Source organism: Cylas formicarius, unplaced genomic scaffold (assembly GCF_029955315.1).
Source record: "Cylas formicarius isolate icCylForm1 unplaced genomic scaffold, icCylForm1.1 PGA_scaffold_8__14_contigs__length_24414737, whole genome shotgun sequence".
NCBI lineage: Eukaryota > Metazoa > Arthropoda > Insecta > Coleoptera > Brentidae > Cylas > Cylas formicarius.
This window is the reverse complement of record NW_026844361.1, coordinates 7,067,962-7,089,511: the sequence shown is the minus strand read 5'-3', so window position 1 is coordinate 7,089,511 and position 21,550 is coordinate 7,067,962. Positions and strand designations below refer to the sequence as shown.

The window sequence follows — 21,550 nt, the reverse complement described above, 5'->3', positions numbered from 1 at the left end:
GCTACCCTATTTTTCTTTCGATCTCTTTATTTTGAATTAGATATTAATTAGGCTTAAACAGAATATGGGAAATTAATATATATCATAGTTCTTTAAGTTATTACGCAAAATTTTGAAAAACGGTCATTGACGTAACCCGACCTTAAAGAGATAAAGAACATATTGTTTGAATCCCAAAAAATTAAATAAGGTCAAAAACGACAACACCACCATATTCGCCTATTTACATATTGCTAGCAATCTTTTGAAATAACGGGAACGAGGAAAAGAAGCATCGGTTACGGTCCTGCAAGAGGACAATTAAAAGTCATCATTTTGTCATTTTGCGTACACCGGCCCGTTAAAAACCGCATCCTCTTTTTACAAAATGTCACGGAGCGTAAACAATAAAACGTCTTTTGTCTAATATGTTAATAATAATAGAGACGCCAGCGGTGATCACCGAACTGCTAAAATTATATCATTAACTATTTATCTAAGTACCTGCGTGGTTGTAACATGCAACAATTTCTTGATGAGCACGGTGGAAAAAGTTTTTATATTATAAACCACATTTCATTCGCTCTCACCATTACCATTAAGAGAAACATTAGAAATTCCAGTTAGTTTTTCTTTAATTTTTGGGATTTTAAAAGCTAATATAGGCAATTCGAAACTAGAAAAAAATTTAGTATAAGTTTTTTTGACTTTGATCGAAAAACTAGATGGTGTAAATTATTCGAGCAAAATAAAAGTACTTTTAATTTCCATAAAGGCCATAAAAAATAGTAAGATACAAGTACTCGATAATCTTAGCTTAAAAATGAAAAAACCAAACATCAAATATGACATAGTATGTTAGAAATGGTTTTAAGAAATTTTAGGTACCGTATATAATATACACTATCCAGGCAAAAAAAAATAAAATAAAAAGAAAGCAAGATGTAAAAGATGACGTTAAAAAAAGTAAATAAATGAAAAATCACAAACACTAAAAAAATATTAATAAAGACCAACAAAAAATTATTTTTTATTTTATATATTACATATTCTTTATTTTGTTTGTCGGAGAAGGAAATGATTTTCATCTAAAGGCATCCAAAAATTCTGACACAGAGTAAAATGTAGGTTAAATAAAAATATCTTAAGGTATTTTTTCAGCTTTTTAATAGGTAGATCTCTCAACTCCTCTAAAAGAGGATTGTAGACAAGTAAACCAGCAAAAATTAGTGACTGACTGCAAATAGATAGATGTGACGGTGGGTATTTTGTGTTAAACAAAAAAGTGTCGGAAGATTATTTTTTGTGCAAAAGTGGTAGAATTTTTAAACTGTTCGTTTAAGATTGTTACATTCAAAAACACGGACATAATGAACTAGGTAGATTCCTAGAGTTAGTTAAAAAAAAAATTATTTATAAAATATTAAATATAAGACAAAAATTTAATCTCATTACCATATATAACACATGTATGCAAGATAAAATACAACACCATTCCGTTAGCTATGAAGATATGGAATAAGGTCCCGGGAAACTTAAGAAATGTTGTAAGTATTATTAGAAATAAGTGAATATGTTCAACAATGTTTAGAAGATTTGTTGTTGTGTATTACATTATTGATTTATAATAATAAAGAATTTGACGTTCTGTTTATCAACACCAATGTGTAAAAAAAAGCAAAGAAATAAGAGGTTATGAATTGGGCTACCTGAAGTAGAAGTTTCAGAAATTACCCAATAATGTGAAAACCGAATTACCAGATTAGAAAGAAATAGGATGTTTAAAATGAGTTTCTAAAGTCTCTAGACATAAAGTTTCCACTTTTCCCACTTTTTAGTCATTATAAATGTTTCACAAGAATTTATGCAGTTATTAAAACGTAACGATTGCTAGAGTTCCAAATCTCCATAATTTTTTTCCCTAAATCCACTAATACGAAAAAAATTACACTTATAATTATTATTAAATTATATCTATAGTAAAACACAAATAACATAAATATCTCAAATAGGCTTGCAAGAAATAGGTATAGGACACGTTTAAAGCATTTGCTGTCTTCTGGGATGCAGCAAAATTTAATACAGTACTCGAAAAATCCAGCGACTTATACGAGGGGAGCGAATTAAATCCCACCGAAGAAAAAAATGTTAATTGAGGTCAATATCTCCCATACGAAACGACCGTTATTCGAGGCTGATAAATAAAACACAGTCCCATTCTTCCATTTATCTTGGCGTGACGTTTATATTAATTCGCAATCGACCGATGCTGTGTGTCTACTTTAAAGCCCGATAGATCAAAACATCGCGGCGTTACGTAACAGCGCGAAAGCTTTAATCCGCCGAAATGAGTCACGTTGGCGAGCACCAAATTGGAATTTGCATATTAATAAGGTCTCGCGGATTCATAAAGGCGCCTCGTCAGAATAAAGACATTATATTTTATATGTTAAATGGGTGTATATTTTCGATAGAATGGGAAGGGGGCTTAGCATATCTGAAACGGGTAACCGGACCTGCAAAACTGTGCGGAATCTTAAAGTAAATACTAAAAGCAAAATCAAACTCTACAAAGCAAAAGCATTTGCTACGTTTCCTATAAATAATGATCCGCTATTACTATAATAAGTATTAAGCAATCGTGCAGGAAAATAAAAATCATGGACACAAAACTTTTACAGTAAGTTAAAGATCAATTCGCTTATCATGCATGATCCATTTTAAGTAAAAGCATTTGCCATTTTTCATACATTAGTCTTGTCAATTAATGTAGCCAAACTGAGTCTTAACCTAAACAGACGCTCCGAAAGTCGACGGCTCGGTCAAGTTATCCCCCCACCGGTTTATATATTTGATGTCCAAATTCGTTCTACGAAAATTTATTCCATTATCCAATTACGCAATTTAAAAATTTTGTAAAAAATAAATAAATTATAATATAAATTTAGAACGAGGCATCATTGACACCTTGATTTTATGAAATTTCACTCGCAGCGCAATTAGTGCTTAATTGTGAGCAGGATAAAATAGTCATGGTCTCCATAAATCATTACAACTGTAGAACTATAGACCATACATTCTCGAATTTAAAAAAGAATAGTGAAAGTTATAAAAGTGATACAAAATATTGTTTTAACTAGAATTTGCAGTTAAGCTTCAACTAATTTAGTTTCAGATTTGTTTGAAAATATAATTTGAAAAGCTATACATTATCTTTAAACAGGTCACCACGGTGCTTCATTATTAACGTTGACCGAAGGCGCCACATACACTGTAAGCAAAGTATTAGATTGAAATTATATTTTTAATGTCACCTCAACCAATATCCAAATAACCCGCACGATTTTTGATTAAAACATTTTTTAACAGAGGGTAAACTGGATGTTTCTCCCCAGCACCTTAGTGAAGAAAGTTATGAATTTCCAAAGTATCGTAAAAATTATATTGTAAGAGCTGCGATTTTAAAATTACCCATCAATAGAAATACAAAAAACAAATAGATCTAGAAAACGCAATTATCAGCAATTTATCACAAAATGTTCAATTTACAAACCTTTTAAAATACACTTAGCTCCTTAAATAATAATAATAATAATATTAATAATAATAATAATAATCATAATATACTTTATTCGAGTAATTTCGACAAGGAAAATTACAAGTAAAGGCAAGAGGGGAGCGGCCACTGATTTCTACACTTATCCTTACACATACATCACACCATGGTTTTAATTAATGTTTACAATTGCGTTAAGTACCCACTTAATTATATAACAGAAAGAAAAACCTAAACCTACTTCTATAAATAAAAAAACTATTAGCTAAAGTCGAGGCTAAAGTACTGTAAGTACCACAAATTTTTAAAGAATTCTAGCAGTGCACATTGGTTTGATTCTTCCTGAGTTCTGTAACTTCTCAATGTTTTTTTCCATTTTTTTTCTCTTTAAATTCTAGAACATTAGTTTTTTAGTTTATTTGGAAAAGAATTTGAATTTTTTCAATAAGTTGTAACGAATTAGCTGTCAAACAAGGCCCATATACGACATCACAGTCATTAAACACGGAGAGAACAAGAGCATCGCATAAGGTTTTTTTAACATTTCGAGTTAGATTATGCTTTGAGCTATACAACCCTTTTAAACGGCCAATAGCCCTTTGCGTTTAAGTCGAGATACGCTTTTCAAAGCGAAGTTTTGTATCTTAAAGTAACCCCAAATTTTTTGCCTCGTTTTGAATTTTTATGATTACTTCAGAAGCAAGACGCTCAACATCCATCGGCATACCAAGAAACATTACAGAAGATTTTTTTGGGTTTAAAAGCAAACCGTGATCTCTGGAAATTCTGTCAATTCGTTCAAGGTCATTGTTGATATTTTGGCACTCAAGCTGCAACCTAGAGGGGTCAAAAACATGGTAGACCTGCTTGTCATCAGCATATGATCGTCCTTTGCAATGTTCGAGAAAATCTATTTTGTTGTAAAAATAATAAACAGAACAGGAGCTAAAATTGAGCCTTGAGGAACTCCACCTCTTATGTATAGGCAAGCAGACTCGGAACCGTTCAGGACCACCTTTTGCGTGCTCCCTGTCAAGTAGTTTTTAATTAAATTTAGCAGGATATTGTGACTGATGGTATCAAAAGCCTTAGAATAATCCTGATGTCATCTATCACATTAGGAAGCGCTGTAGCACAACTGTGCCCCTCCTAAAACCGGCCTGTGTTTTGTCAATTAGTTTCTCCTTTTCAACATAATTTGTTATTTGGCTTTTCAGGACACGTTCTATAACCTTGGATAATATTGGTAGTATGAAAATGGGCCTTAAGTCGCTAAACGACTGCGGGTTGTCAATCTTAGGAAGAGGGATAATATTAACTACTTTCCAAAGAGAGGGAAAACAGAATGGGTGATGCAAAAATTTACAAGATGACATATGTACTACTTTCACTATATATTTTGTAAAGTATTCGTATTCGTATCGTATCTTTTAACAATTACTGGCCTAAATAATATAAAATCAAGACCAATCACAAGGAACGTCCCTATGAGAAGTTATTTAGGGATATAACTTCAATACCAACGAAGGAATAGATATACATGGAAGAAAGGAGGTAAAGATGAACGCTGCAATTATAGAACCATCGCTCTGATTAGCCATGCCAGAAAAGTTCCCTCGTAAATCATACAGGAGTGATAAAATAACGTGGAAAGCGAGACCAGCTTATGACAGATAATAGAGAAAGTGTACGGAGTAAGTCGATGGCAAAAGATCGAGAGGTAGCACACCCGTCAGGTTTATAGACATCAAGGACGTCACAAATATGTCGTAGCAGGAATCATGAGAACCGTAGAAGATAGAGAAGCATGGAGAAGACTTGTGCCATGATTGTGATGATAAGTGTGGAAAGAGTGCAAAATTTAATATTGCTTGCGCAAAGTTTAAAGAATATGTGGGAGAGCAGAAGACCTTCTTGCTGATTAAAAAAATTTCTTTATATTATTTAAAAATGTGAGCAAATTTTCGTGGAATTCGACATGGAGTGAGAAAACTACGTTTGAACTTATTTACGAGATGAGGAGGAAATGCAATTATCATAGTGATTGTCATTGAACACCCCTTACACCGGCCACTTTGAAACTAAGCTCAATTCTTCGATTAGTCAAGCTTAGGCGCGAAAGCTCGCGACGCGCGGCGTCTAAAAATAAAAACCCTTCGTGCGGCGCGCCATATGGCCCCGCGATTTAGATAAAAGGCAAAACAAAGCGGGGCCTCGCGATTATTTGTGTAACTATAAATATGTATCGGCGGGTTCCGAACCGAAAAAAAGAAAAAGTAACGAAAACGCGTCTTTGTGTCGCATTTCAAAGGAACCGCGAAGCGGAAAATTAACGGGGCCGTTAGTCGCGGTTAATTTCGAAAAAAGGCTAAAAATATATCGACCGGGAATTAGTTTTCCGCGCGAGAATTATTCCCCCACCCCCCCAGGCGCGACAATCGACGACGAAATGATGGACGGTCATTTCAAATACTAAATTTGAGTGGGCAACCGCGTGACTGAGAAGCGAGGCAAATTTTGCAACAAAAAAGGCGGCTGGTAATGCGGATTGTTGTCTTTCTGTGATCAAACAACATTTATATATAATAATTAAATCATTTTAATGCCACTGTTTCGTTAAATAATATTTTGGTTACTTTCGACGAAAGTTTTTTGATTTAATTTTTGTCTTTCGTGTGATAAATGGTGCTATTAATTCTCCTTGTATTTTGTTAAGTTTTAATTTTCATGTCTCTTCTAGAGAATTGAGAGGACGTCACCATTTGCCCCCTGTACTGAGTAATATTCGACATGTTCAGAATATGCCTTTAAATAGGCTGGTCTCCCTTGTAAAATTAAAATTATATTAAGACAAATTTTGTTAAATTGATTTATAATACTGAGATTTTTTCTATCCTTGGGTGAATAGGTAGTTTTTTACTGTAAATAGTTTGTTATTTTCTTTTTGTTATTATCAAAAGGTTATTAATATTCAGGATAAATTTGCAAAATGGTGTAACCATTGAAAGAACAGATAAATAAATAAATAAATGTAGTTTGCTTGTTGAAAAATATTGATCAATTTTAACGTTTATTATACAAATAGGATATACGAGGTTTGTTCAAAAAGTAAGGTGTTGATATATTTTTTTATTTCGGTACACATGAACAAACATTGCAGTTTGCACGTTTACATTTTTTGTGTGAGACAGAAGCTTTAGACGTATTTTGTGTGCTCGGCGTTTTGTGCTGTCAAAAAAAAGTGAACAAAGAATTTGCATAAAATTAGGTGTAAAAAACGGAATACAATGCTGGAAAATATTTGAAATGTTGACAACGGCATATGGTACATCTATGTGGAGCAAAAAAAAATGTTTATACGTTTTACACGCTGTTACAAGATGACCGAAATGACGCCGACGACGAACTTTACTCTGGACTCCCCAGCACTTCAATTACTGATGAAAGCTTTGAAGAAGTGAAACAAATGGTCTTGAAAAATTGTCGAATCACTATTAGAGAAGCGGCTGAAGAAGTCAGCATCTCTATTTGCTCGTGCCATGCAATTTTTTCCGAAGTTTTGGTGATAACTGGTGAATCATGGGTAAATGTCACAGTTTTGCTTACTGTTTCCTTTATCGTGAAACCCATGAAAGGAAGGAGGTTGAAGACCTCTAGGGTTATCAGAAGTGCTTCGAGGATTGGAAATAACGTTGGCACAAGTATCTGGGGAAGATTAGTTTGAAGGGGACAACAATAATTTTGATAAATGACTAAATAATTTTTGATAAAATTTAACAAGTTGCCTTACTGTTTGAACACATCTCGTATATTTGCATAGAAAATTAAACAAAACGCTTAAAGAAAGAAAATGAATGATGACAACCAATATGCAAATAAAACATTTTAAATATAACAAAGAGTATGTTTTACCACTTAAGACAAAAATGTTTGTGCCAATATTAATAGAAAACAATATTTTATTGAAGTTAATTGCAATGTGTGTTTCATTATTTTTAATTATAAATAGTATGGTCAACAAACAGTCAAATTCATGAAATATGAAAGAGAGAAATAATTTAATTGACCATCTTTAAACATCAGAATTCCATATGCTATTTATTTTATTTGTTACATAAAGAAATTTGGGATGACACATATTTTTCATATTTAATATTTCTTAAAAGTTTTCACAAGTGCTTTACATAATTGCTATTTTTATGATTGATGGATTAAAATGTTTGAATTTAAACTATCAACAAACATTATAATTGGGCACTGAATATTACGACCGTTTATGCAAGTTTTGCGCAAGTCATGATTCCACCAATAGAATTCTTCTCCCTTTTTTGGTAATTTTTTCAAAGTGTAGATCTGATATATTATTTTCCTGCCAAGTGATTGTTTATAACGTTTATAAAGGTTAGGAAAAGAAGTAGGTTTATTTGCTGTTTTAAGAAATGTCATCTGGTCGTCTGCTCGATTTAATATCATTTGCAGCAAATGTTGCGACTTTCGATAAAGATTTTTCAGTCAATTGTCTATATTACTAGAAGGTGGTTACATCCTGATCGGGTTGTTAGAAGAAGCAGGGCAAATTCGTATTATTTTCCAATAAAAGGCGGATATGATTATTTAACTTCAGTGGTTCTAGGTACAGTAGCTATTTATACACTATGAGCGTATTAGATTGTCAACATTGAATCATAGGACGTTCATCTGACGCAGTAAAGTTTTGTTTGAATATCAGATATAAGATTTATGGGAGCAGCCTAAAAAGAAGAAGAGTTCTAGTTGCGACTTCAGCAAAATTACATCACTCATAAAAATGTGTAAATTTCATTTAATTCATTTCATTTCAAAAATAAAATAATACTTGTTTATAATAATATTCTTAACATAGTAAGTTATATTCAAACACCAGGATTTCATGTGCCATCTATTTTATTCATCAAGATATTTTAGATTTTAAATGTTAGACATTTTCATAACTCAAGTTAAACATACGCTGTTTCTATGATTGGTGAATTAAAATGTTTGAATTTAAATGATCAAGAAACATTTTAAGGGAGAGCTGCCTTTTGCATAGGATTTTGTTGTGCTGGTGTCACAATGCCACCACTAGCATTCTTCTTCCTTTTTTGGCAGCTCCTTTAAGGCAAAGACCTGATAAATTATTTTTATTGCCAAATGAGTGTTTATAACCTATATAATTTTGAAATTGCACGTTAGTGAAATAGTTGTAGTGTGCATTGTCTTGGAATATAAACATTTTAGGCTTAGGAAAGAATTAGCTTTGTTTACTGTCATCTGATAGTGATAGTAATGTCATCAGAAGCAAGTGACTTTCGATTTTGATGATACTACTAGCAGGTGCTTTCATCCTAATTGGTGATGGTGAGCAAAGGCAGGAAAATTGCAACCTATTCTGCAAAAAGAACTTTCGGATTATTTGTCAATAAAAGGAAAATGTGATTATATTAAATTATGCATTAAGGGAACAACTATAAAAGGAGTTCTAGTTTTCAAAAAACAGTAGTAATATATATTGCACAACATTTTACAAACTTTCACACTAAATGAATATTAGTACTTCTGAATGTTGCTGATTTTTAAGTTGGTCGGTAAAATTGTTTGTTTTTAGCAATGTTGCAGAACTTTAGGTGTTTAACATTTCGTTTTTAAAAAATATTTTATATCATATTCACCAAAAACCCAAACAAGTAGAAAAATTGAGAAATAACATATAAACAATCTCTCAGAATAATATGCCATTAAAATTAAAGTGTATGACGAAGACAACAATCCTCATCATCCGCGTCTTACTCTAAAGAAAGTTTTCCCCACAAAACTCATAAGCGGAACCATCGCAGTCGATAGATGAAGTTCGCTGCGTTCGCAAACGAAAGGAAAAAGAATGAAAAGCCTGCCCTGTCGCATCTTCGGTAGTATGTGGGCGAATACAAGATTTATTCTGGCGTTAGGTGAGCCATCCGACTGGTTCTTTGTTCGGTAGTGGTGTCAGAGGTTAAGCTTGAAATATGAACGTCAGAGTAATACGCTCGTATTATACGCGTATATATACGTTTGTCGATTGCTTGGGTTTTTTTATTTGAAGTTACGAAACAACACACGCTCATATGGCGATGTCCATTTTGGGAACGCCGAGAATGATTCCGAGTGCTTCGTCTCCCATTCATCCCTTTGCGGAGGACACAACGTATATGAATTTGACATATTGATATATATTTGCGAATTTATTCTCGGTTGGGGGCGCTGTCAAACGCATACAAACGCGATCCTTTGGAATTATTTCATAATGTTTACACGTGAAGGCGATAGAAATTTAAATTTTGAAGTGGTGATCCGGTAATAAATCACCGAAACAGTGAACGCTTTGCGTTTGCTGATAAGCTTTTATGTTCGGAGTCTTAAAGCTCTTTCACGTTCTTTTAGGCTGATTTCGCCCTATTTTTTCAATGTAACCTTTGTGATGAACTTTGTCTTTCGTGGATTGAAGATGTTGAAAGATTTGTGGATAACTGGTAAATTTGGTTTTAACATTATATTTCTTAAGAACTTTTGGGATTGCTTTCGGGCTCATTATCTTTTTTGAATTTCTGGGTCGGATGGTGATGTAGCAATGCATTAAGGTTTGGGTTTGTGTGAGTAGGGTTTCATTAAACGGAATGGGAGGTTATTATTAGTTTCCAATTCAATGGTATAGAACTTATGTTACGGTGTCTAGAATTTAAATAATTAAGAAAATCTCGAAGGGATTCTTGACCACGAGACCAAATAACAAAAATATCATCCGTGAGTCTACATAGTTTTGATTTTTGACTGAAAAAGTCTTTTCAAAAGCTTCCATAAATACATTAGCCACCACTGGTGATAATGGAGAACCCATAGTTATTTCTGATTATTGTTCATAAATTTGAAAATTACAAGAAAAAATATGCTCCAGGCAACAAGTTACAGACATAGGAGAGAAACTCTACTTCGAAACTAACCAGAATATCGTTTGGATCTAATGTAACGGATCTAAATCGTACTATGAAGATAAGGAAACTTCAGATTTCGCTGCAAAAGGTTTTAATATAGAAGCTAGAGAACAGGTTGGCGAATCAATGGTACCTACTAACAAAAGGTCGAAGAGGTAGTCTTGGTTTCTGAACCTTAGGGAGTACGTAGAAACGAGGAATTTTAAAGTCGTGAGGGGTGACAATTTTTTCACAGATTCTAGCTATTTCTTGTCTGTCAAGATTCTCGCAAATTTAAGATCCTACTGCATAAATTATTGGGAAATAAAATGAGATTGTTATATGCTCATGCAAAAATGAAAATATCTTGGAAAACGAGAAACTTCTATTACAAAGATGAGTCGATTCACCCCTTCTGTTGAGAAGCAAAGTCATCCTGTTCAGTGAGTAGTTGCAATAGTTGTGCATGGTTGAACAAGCCTTATGGAGAAGAAAGTGTGAATAGAATATCAATTTCCACGAAAAAAAATATATAATTTCTGCGTTATAATTTTGTATGCGTGTATGATAACCAGGAGCAATTCAGTGATGCGAGTAAATCAAACTCTGGGTTGACATAACGGGTTCTAAGTTCTAAGTTGACATCTGCCTTGTTGCAAAGTGGATGATATAAAAAATCGGAACGGGTCGTCACTTTTAAAGTACTTCATTGATATTTGTGTCCCATTTTTTATAGTTTAATTCTTATTAATACAGCTCCCGTGTTGCGGTTTGAGAGCCAAAACGGAAATGTCATGGTACTTTGAAAAATTTTGCATTTTTGCAACTTATCCAAAAGGAGAAAACTGGTCTTGATAGGGTTTCCGTAGCTCACAAGTAATGGTATAAAAATTAAACTTAATTTTTTTAAATAAAATCTATTTAAAATAGAAAAATCTTTAATTTTACTATTATTTTTTAATTTATTATTTATTATTTATTTATTAGTTACATATAAAAATTAAACTTAATTTTTTTAAATAAAATGTATTTAAAATAGAAAAATCTTTAATTTTACTATTATATTTTAAATTATTACTTATTATTTTTTTATTAGTTACATAAAAAATTAGTTATCCTTCAAAATAATCTTGTTGCGTGTGGGCTATATTAAATGCGCACTAATAAAACACCTATAAACCATTGCAAAAGGAAGAGAGGACGGAACTTAAAATTAGGAATTACGAAGTGTCGCGACAACTAAAGTATACCATGAAAATGGACATCTTTTTTCCATGGTCTACTCACAAAAAAATTAAAGATATATGATTTATATTTGAACTAGATTTCATATGTTTCATATTTTATATTACAAGCCTGATAAAATTATTAAACAATGTCATCATCATTTCATATCAATAACAAAAGTTTAGTTTACGTATCAAAATTAATGAATTTTCTTAAGCACTGGATCCTACGTAAAAATAAATCAATAGACGGCTATAAGGATTGTGTATAAATTGAAAGTAATCAAAAAACACTCTGCATTCAAAAATCCAAGAAACTATGACATTCTTTTTTTTTTTTTTCAAAGAAACTTCCAACATGCCAGCTTTATCAATAATAGAGGTACGCAGTAAAACCACAAAAATAGGTCGCACTGTACAAATCAATATGCCCCTTGCGAAACGAATAAAGAAAATACCTTTCTTCTTCTGTTGGCTCCTATTCTTTGTGATGTGGGTAATCACGTTGGTCCGTACGATTTAATTAGTTTGTATTTTATTGAAGCACTTTTAATTTCAAATAAATATTTTCAATAGTTAATCGGAGAGCAGCAAACAAGATAAAGACGAAAGATTTGATATGTATTTTGGGAGTCACCTTTGAAAATAAATTTGGGTCTTGTTTTGCTACTGCGGACGATTTTGATATCCCATTTATTATCATTTATGGTACGGAACTTCCATTTTGTTAAGTACTCTCGGACTGTCGGAAGTTTGGCAACGCTGCAAGCGTCTTTCCCCAGCGTTACCGGAAAAAATATATACGGAACGAGTTGTGGGCGGAGTGTAAGTCTGTCGTCACGCGTCGTAATTTTCGTCGGCCTCGTAAATTGGAAAATTTAATTTGACGAGTGACTACTGAGCTCCAGGAACGGACTAGCATCCCGCGAAGGATGGGAAAAGAATTCCTTTACCGATTTTCCCAAAAACTCAGACCTAACAAAATTTGAATCCGCTTATTACCGCGTTCCGTGTATATATATCAAAACGGGGTCGATAAGCAGACAAAATCTGGCCCATTAAATTTGTAACACAATCGCATAACAGGAACTTCATTAAACTGATACCGGGGCCGAAAAGGGTGAGCAATTATGCATGAATTCCATCGGGGGCGCAATTATCTATAATACCAGCCCAGTAATGACGTGAAACTGGGCAAACCGACTTGGGACCAAGTGGACCGGCTCGTGCTCTTGGAGAGGCACATTTTGAGTCGTATTAATTTTAATAAATTGCATTTAATTTACACTTTGTGTGACTATGTACGGCTGATTTCATAAGAAACTACCCTTTTTTCAAAGTTTTGAGCAGTGCATTATACACCATGTAAAAACAAATTGTCAGCGTCATCACAAATACGTTAGAAAACAAAAAGTAGCATAAAATGGTTTCACATCCGAGCAGAGAGTTAAAGGGAAGAATTGTCACCAAGTTAAAAGATGGTTGGTTAATTAATATAAGCAGAATAAGAAGAAGAAACGTTTGAAAGGAAAAGCGGATCTGCAAGACAAACAGTTAGTTCAGTTCAAGAAGATCAGGCGCTCCTTCGGGTAGGTGAGAAAATACTTCCCAAAGGGCGAAAAACGCTAGAATCCTGTCGGAATTTCCGGGCAGTAAAGCCACAGTTTGTCGAAGAATTGAGACATCGCATCAAAAGTGTCGGACTGTGGCAAATAAGACCGCACTCACTCCCCAACAGAAGCAAGCACAGCAAATTTTCAATCTCAACTATCAGGCGCAAGATGAAAAGATCTTCCAAAAAATTTAAAATAACAGTGTACAGACCAGACAACTAGTGTTCCCACCCTCGATTTGCCGACAGGTACAGCTGCAGGCCATTTCAGAGTAAATGTATGGGGATGGATTTCATCCAGAAGAATGGGAGTAGTATGGATGTAGTATGGATAGAGGGAAGATTTGCCTAGAAGTGGTGCCTAGCGTGAAACATCTTTACCCGGCAAATAATTATATTTTCCAAGAAGATAACTATAACACTGGCCTGTGCCAACATTGAAACATTACCATGTCCAAGTAACAGTCCTGACATAAACCCAATCGAAAACATATGGGGGATAATGGTGAAACGGCTGTATCGAAAAAAATTTCTGCCTCGAAACAGAGAGGAGCTATGGCATGGAATTCAGGAAGTATGGGTAAAATTTTCGCTTAAAGAAAACGTCATAACTTCCTAACTAGTTCCATGACCATAAGCCGAAACTGCTATTGATGCGGATGGAGATTGCACAAAATATTAAATTGCTCCCCAGTGTTTGCTCTTGTCCTGTTTATGTTAAAACCTAATTATTTTTAAGTTGTTTATTTAAATTAACTATTTATTTAAAAAAATGTGGAATCTGTTTACATGTTTTTAATAATAAAACATACAAGAACAACCGACAATAATAGTATATTATGCAACAAGTGCGGTAAACGGCATTTGACTCGTTTGACGAGTTTATTTGACACGAGCGGAGCGAGTTTTTAATAAACGAGTGAGTTAAAAAGTTTCCCGAACGTGTTGCATACAAAAAGTTAACAATAAAATTAAACAAAATAGTGAATACTGTAACACCCATATAATATACGCATAATATACATTTTTTTGATATTTTTATAATTTTTCCAAAGAGGATGTTTCTTATTGCTTACACTAATTTAGTGTTCAAAAAGAGTTTTAGTAATAAAAATAGATTTAAGAATACATTTTATTGTAAGAGGTAGGCTTTTCTTGTAGTTATGAAGTGGCTCACGCAAAGGCAATGAATAGAAATACCTGCCTTTGGCTAAAACTGTTTACGAAACTGAGCCATTCGATATTCACAAGGAAAAAACACTCAAATCTTAAAAATACGCCTATTAATTTTTATTATACAAATAGTTTGCATAAACCTTTAGATCCCATATTGGACGTCAAAACAAATTTGGTTTTGTCACAATCTGATATGACAGCCTGATGATGTGTACACTGCTCAAAATATGAAGGGCATTTTTCAAGCCGCATCAGTTTTTAAGAAACCAGCTGTACCACTGTTGTGAGTAAATTCTCACTTTTGCAGTGAACACATAATTTGAATGATGGTGAGCTGATGTTTGCCGATTCTGTTATTAAATAAAAAGCACTCTGCAGCTTACGTGAATTAAAAAAAGCTAAGGACTGGTTTAGAATTAATAAATAACTCTTAACGAAGCAAAAACATTTTCTCTAATTTCGAGGCCTATCGACGAAGTAAATAACGGAAAAAGTACAATTCTTGGAAAGACATTTAGATCTTAAGCTATATTGGTGACTAGCTCATACGTAGTTTTGAGGGCACTGTGCACTACAACATACTTACAGGGTATCACGTTCTTAGTAGCTCTCACTTGCTTTATGGTCTGATAAACTGGGGCCACGCTCCTGGTGCAGCAGGAATCTGCGGTCTGCAACATAAAGTAGTTTGAATAATTACAAAAATGAAGTATAAAGAAAACGTGAGGCCTTATTTCCTTCGTTAACAAACTAATGCCTGATGCAAAAGCTCTACCAATCAACAAGTTCAACAACATAGTCAACGACTTCTTAACAAATCAAGTCTTCTACAGCTTATAGGAGTTAATCATTTTTCAAGACACCATTCAGAGCATGTTCTTCATATTATGTTTAATATAACTGTATTTTATTTCTTCATATTATATTCTCTATGTATGTCGTATTTGTGACATGCTAATAAAATCAAATGAAATGGAATAAAAATTTGTTCATGGCTTAGAGCTGAGAATCTACTGTGATCTAGTCAATTCGCTTAAAAAAGAAACATATTATTCATGGTGACGAATATATTAATCGCGAAATATTTTTTTAATTTTAGGCAATGGAATCAAGTATTTGTAATGTAGAAAGATTAATGAAAAGCAAAGTTAAGGCTTAAAAAACGACCGAACAGGCACAATATTTTTTTTCTCGGGTTTTTTACTTTTCATATCCGACACTCCATGAACCAAATATAGTTTCAGAGTTTTATTATGCATCATAAAAAGGAGAAATACCTATATTTCGTAGTTGGTTATTATTATTTCACCACATAAAATGTTCATAAATAGATACATTCCGATATCAACTGTTTATCAAGTGTTCATCTATCAATAAAATCAGAAAGGCTCTAAATGAAATTATACCTGCTGCTGCGTTGTTTACTAATAAAATAGTCATTGCCAAGCAACTCGAGATTTCTTTAACGACTTCATTGTGGAGTTCTCAAATGAGAAAAAAACACTATATCATGCTACACAGACGAAGACTATTATATCATTTTAATTTTATATTAGCATTAGCATTAGCATCTGTAAAAAGTTTGGCCTTTAATTGAATCCTTTAAACTAAAATTCCTTTTAAAATATTTCAATCAATATAATTTTAAGCGTATTAAATATTTCCGTTAGTTTTTTTTTATGGGTTAGTGGACAGTTACAAAATTCACGGTTCAAGTTTTGACATTAACAATTAATTATTCAAATAAACTCCCACAGGCTACTGTTACAAATTACAAATCTTCTGGAATGCCACTGTTTATTAACCATTAATATTAATTATGAATGAATGAATTAAATTGATGGATATTTTTTATATTTGAGTTTACATTTTATTAAAATCAATCTAGGTAAAAAAAATTGCAGTCATTACATAGTAGAGTGATTCATATACAAACCTGTAAAAATGTCGTAAAGTCAAAACTTACGGAGATACAGGCTGATAAAAGTAATTTTATTTTTTCGTGTTTTATTACTTACCTTCACAATTTTAAAAATATAGGCACAAAAATTCGAAGATGAGCAATTAGATAGTGTATTCAATTTTACAATAACCTGGACACACTTTTTTGCAAAAATACCATCATATTTTTTTGTATATTTTCAAATTTAGTTTAATTTCTGATGAAAGAAGACTTTTAAGACAAAAAAACAACCGGTTTGTAATTTGTTTAATGAAATTAATGAATTAAAATTAAAAATTGAGTAATTTTATACCAGAGTTCTTCACGACTGTTTATTGGGTTTCCGTCAGACAAAGGTATCATGTCGTTTCTTATAGCCAAAGGTCTATGAGGCCGTGTTGTAAAAAATGTAAAAACGTTGCTGCATCAAAATTTGGGAGCAATTCAAATGGTTCTAGTACATAATTATTTGTCTTGAATTCATGTTGGAAAAGTAGTTCTATCAAAATGAGGATTTTCTAATATCCATTTGTTCTGAAACACCCTGTAAATGTATATCAATTTTACAAAATTAACAGCGTGAAACCATTAACACTATAGGAGAGTATAACAGCAACCGATAATGCTGGCAGGTTTTGAAACTCTGTTTTTTGTTGTACTAATTTGGTTTTAATCACCATTACCTTTGCACATATTTAATGTCTACTTTCAAAGGGAAATATTTGGTTGATTTATAAGACCAACATCAATCCTTGCCTACTTTTAGCGAAACAAGCTTATATGAGAATATTTTTAAGCTGTATTAGAAGATTAGTGATAAAATGGCGATATTTTCTCATTCCCACTGAGTGAACGAGCTATTATTGTAAATGTAGATGCAGTCTAGCATGGATATTAACGAGGAGAAAAGGAATCATGACTACTTGACGAGATCTTCCTCGGATGACGATGAAGGAGAATATAATGATTTTTATAATTTAGTTTCTGTATAATGTTTATTATTATTACAACAACTGTTACATCAAGTTAATGAAGTTACGATAAGAAGAAATAATTTTTGGTTAAGCCTGTGCAGCTCAAAAGACTCGGTGAACGATACAGGTTTCTTTGAACTATTTTCTTAAAACCACGCCCGTGGATGCTTCGGGATATAAATTTTCGACAAATCGCCTTGGTGGTACGTCGGACGAGGCTGCCGACAGGGCATCGAAGCTACGCTCCGCGACTGACCAAAACTAATGACGCGACTCGCGTTCTTTGTTTGTAAATTAAGCCCAGTATGCGTTTTTACGGGTCTAAACAGTCTCCCGGGGCATGACAAAAATAAATTACTTCCTCACGGTGCCCGTTATCGTTAGATTTCATCGGCAGATCAACGTGGTTTTTTTCGACATCGCCCGTTTATCGCATCGACGATCTTGTTCACACAGTTTTTCGGTTTCCTCCGTTCTGTGAAGCCATAACCGTTTGCTTTTATATTTTCGGTTGCTGGTCTCCGTAGTTTTTCTTCTCTCCGGCGATGCGGCGTTTGCATCTTGGGCTTCGGCGTACATTTCGTCTTTGAAAAGTATTAAATAACAAAATTATTAATTTTTGGAATATCAACCCCTAAAATTGGTGGTCGAATTGATTCTATATTGGCAATGAATAATTATTACTTTCAGTAACATTCTAACATCGATCTATTTATGTTTCCTAGACTGGGTATGGGTATCTTATTACTTTTTATGACTTTTTTATAACTTCATTAGGTTCTTTATAATTAAATATCTTTTTATTTGTATTTTAAATCTATCAAGCAGATTAAACTTATGGAAACGTTTCAATAACATGAGCATATCTGTATCCGAAAATTACAGCGCTCTTCACATAATTATAATGTTTTTTAAAACGGCATTTGGTCATTTTACAAAGTGTTATTGTCGTTCAGATACATATTTTTAAATTCTAAAGAAATTTGAAATCAAAAGCCGTATGGAAAAAAAAATACAAAAATATCGAGCATCTAAAACTACCTGGTATCTGCTAGACACAGAAATAAACAATTTTTGCAGAAAATACTGAAGAGTTAAAGTTGATTTGTTCAACATTTAAATGCATTGGAACACGCCGATCCAAGGCATCCCAAAGATGTTCATTTGTTTTTCTCTCTAACTCATTCAGTAACTTAGCTGCGTGTTTCCGATAAATGTTCTGTTGGAGTTGCCATTGCATTTGCCAATATTTCTTTCTATTGAAATCTTTTACCTTGAATTTTACACTATCCCAGATCGTGAAAAACATCTCTCATTAGGTTAGGTTGATTTATTTATAGAAAATGCTCGAACACATCCATCATAATTTTTTCTTGAGCATGTTTTGCAATAAATAGGTTTAGGTTTAGCTTTATGTGTTTACAGTATACGAAATGTATTGGGTTGTTCGGAAAGTCATTTCGTTTTTTTTGGGGAACATGAAAGACAGTTTTCGTATAATGAATAAATATTTCATTAAATTATATATTGGCCATTCTGGTCCAACACCTTTTGCCATCTTTCTGGCAGTAACATAATTCCCCTCTCACAAAAGTTTTGGTTCTTGCTGGCAAAAAACTGGTTCAGGTGGTTTTCGACATCTTCATTTGAGGTAAAGGTTTTGCCATCCAAAAAATTTTGCAGGGACCGGAACAAATAGTAGTCGGAAGGCGCCAGATCTGGAGAATATGGTGGATGTTGCAGTACGTCCCATTCAAGCTGTAAAAGTTTTTGGCGAGTGACCAAACTTGTGTGAGGTCTCGCATTATCCTGGTGGAAGACTACACCTTTCCTGTTGATTAATTCGGGCCTCTTCTCTTTAAGTGAATCATTCAATTTGTCCAGTTGATGACAATAGACTTCTGAATTAATCGTTGTATTGTCCGGCAAAAGCTCAAAAAAAACGATTCCTTTGACATCATACCAAACGGAGAGCATCACCTTTTTTTGCTGAATGTCCCCAGTAATAATCCGCTTCAAAAATGGATCATTTTCTTGACGTTTGAGGAGCGAATCACACACGTCAACGCGACGACACAAATTTCGCTCCGTAAGGACATAGGGCACCCACACATCGAGCTTCGAGGTTAAGCCCATGCCTTTCAAATGGCCATAAACAGTCGAATTCGACAAATTTAGTGTCTCACCGATCTCTCGTGTGGTTATTCGCCGATTTGCATCAACTAATGCCTTTATCGCATTTTTGTCAGCTTCGACCGGCCTTCCAGACCGTGGTGCATCTTCGACATCAAAATTGCCGATCGAAATTTTGCAAACCAGTTCTGGCACTGAAGTAAAAAAGTAAAATATGACGAAAATGCTGATTATTGCTCTCCATATTTAAAAAGGCACCAACCAAAAACTACTGCGTAGAATTAATAGAACTTTTTCACACACAAGCCTTGCAATATCAGCTCTCAAGACATATAATGGTTATGCGGCTTAAGTGTGAAGTTGGTTTCGAAAAAACGTAATTAAGTCCTCTGACGGGAAAAAACGAAATGACTTTCCGAACAACCTTATATATGTAGCAAGTCAAAACAATATAAATATATACATATAAGGGTAATGAAACAATATATGAATAAAAGTATAAAACAATTAAAGTGCGAAACAAGTTCGTAAAAGTAGGCAGGTTAAAAATTTGATATTTAGGTACTCATCAGTACTGTAAAAAGCGATTAATGTCAGTAGATACTTGACAGTTCTCTTAAAAAAGAATTCGTACCAAGGCGTTTTATATTACAAGGTAATTTATTGTAAAAGTTCAGGTTCGAAGCATTTTGAATCGATTTATTAAGACGGTATCGGGGAATCGTTAACTGGTGTGCATTGTGTGGAATAGTCATAATATAAAAATTCGGAAAATGTGTTCTACAGGATTCTCTTTGGCCCAAACCAAGAAAAATTCGTAGAGCTTTTTTTATGAAGACGAAACACTCTGACTTCATAACTGGACCACATGGTGCCCACATATTGCATTTTAGAGTGAAATAAAGCGAAATAACTTAAGTACTAAGAGATTGGTTAAGCTTTCGCACCATAAACAGTACCGATGGCAATGATTTACCGAGGGAGTCATTATGAACACATCAATTCAATCTGTCGTCTGTCAATAGTGATACGGACCAGGGTGACTCTCGTGCCTTTCATAATATTACCATTTTAGGGACCTAAAAGATTTTGCGTTTTATTTCGATCCAAAATCAGGCATGCTCTATCGATCTAGAATATTTCCCGGGCTTTCGCTTAATTATCATCCATTTATACCGGAAGAAAATGCCAATTATCTAATGAAAATACCCATTTTCAACTGCTTCAAACGCTTTCAGATATAAATTTGTATAGCCTATTAAATATGTTTGAAATTGCTAGAATAATTGAAAAATATAATAATATAATAGTCTGGCGTATATAAATAAAATATCATGCACGCTGCTGCTTTTGGATAAAGCAGGCAACATTATTTAATTGAAAAAAATTTAGATGGACTGGACAAAACCAAAAACCTAAGCAACCAAATCACTGTATATTAAATATCTCTCACCTCGATACATCAGAGCGTAGCTTCCGCGATATACAAATATAATTTAGGATGTTTTTGAAAAAATATTTTGTATGTTCTGTAAGCTTCAGCATGACAGGCTTGGTATAAAATTAAGGAAGACAGAATTATGTTCAAGATTTTACTAAACTCGTCCAAGTATTTGGGAAAATGTTCATTTATTATTATTGTTATCTATTATTAAAAACACAAATTTCGATTTTACAATTTGATGTCAATAAATATAAAATATGAAAAGCTTTCACTGTAATGTATTGATTTTTTGTGATTAGCTACCAAAATAAAAATAACTAGTTCCTTTAACACACGCAAATATCAAAGATCAAATTAATTTGGAGTTTGACAGTATTCACTCTATAGCTTTCAGTAGATTATAGACATTCTACATTATGTTGTGTAAACGCAACCACATTTACGTGGAATCCCCCAGTATTAATATGAAATAAAGTTTTTTTTGTTACAAGCGATGACAGATAGATAGAGATATTTATTTTATTTCGCTTGCAAGTCGCAATGAGT

General features: G+C 33.3%; 1 long non-coding RNA gene across 1 annotated transcript in view; it reads right to left on the bottom strand.

Moving 5' to 3' along the window:
• LOC132706800 (uncharacterized) overlaps nt 1–21,550 on the bottom strand; it is a 128,263-nt gene that overhangs the window by 19,655 nt on the left and 87,058 nt on the right. Inside the window, exon 3 of the long non-coding RNA XR_009619647.1 lies at nt 15,098–15,182. This is a non-coding gene — a long non-coding RNA (uncharacterized LOC132706800). The remainder of the gene's footprint in view (nt 1–15,097; nt 15,183–21,550) is intronic.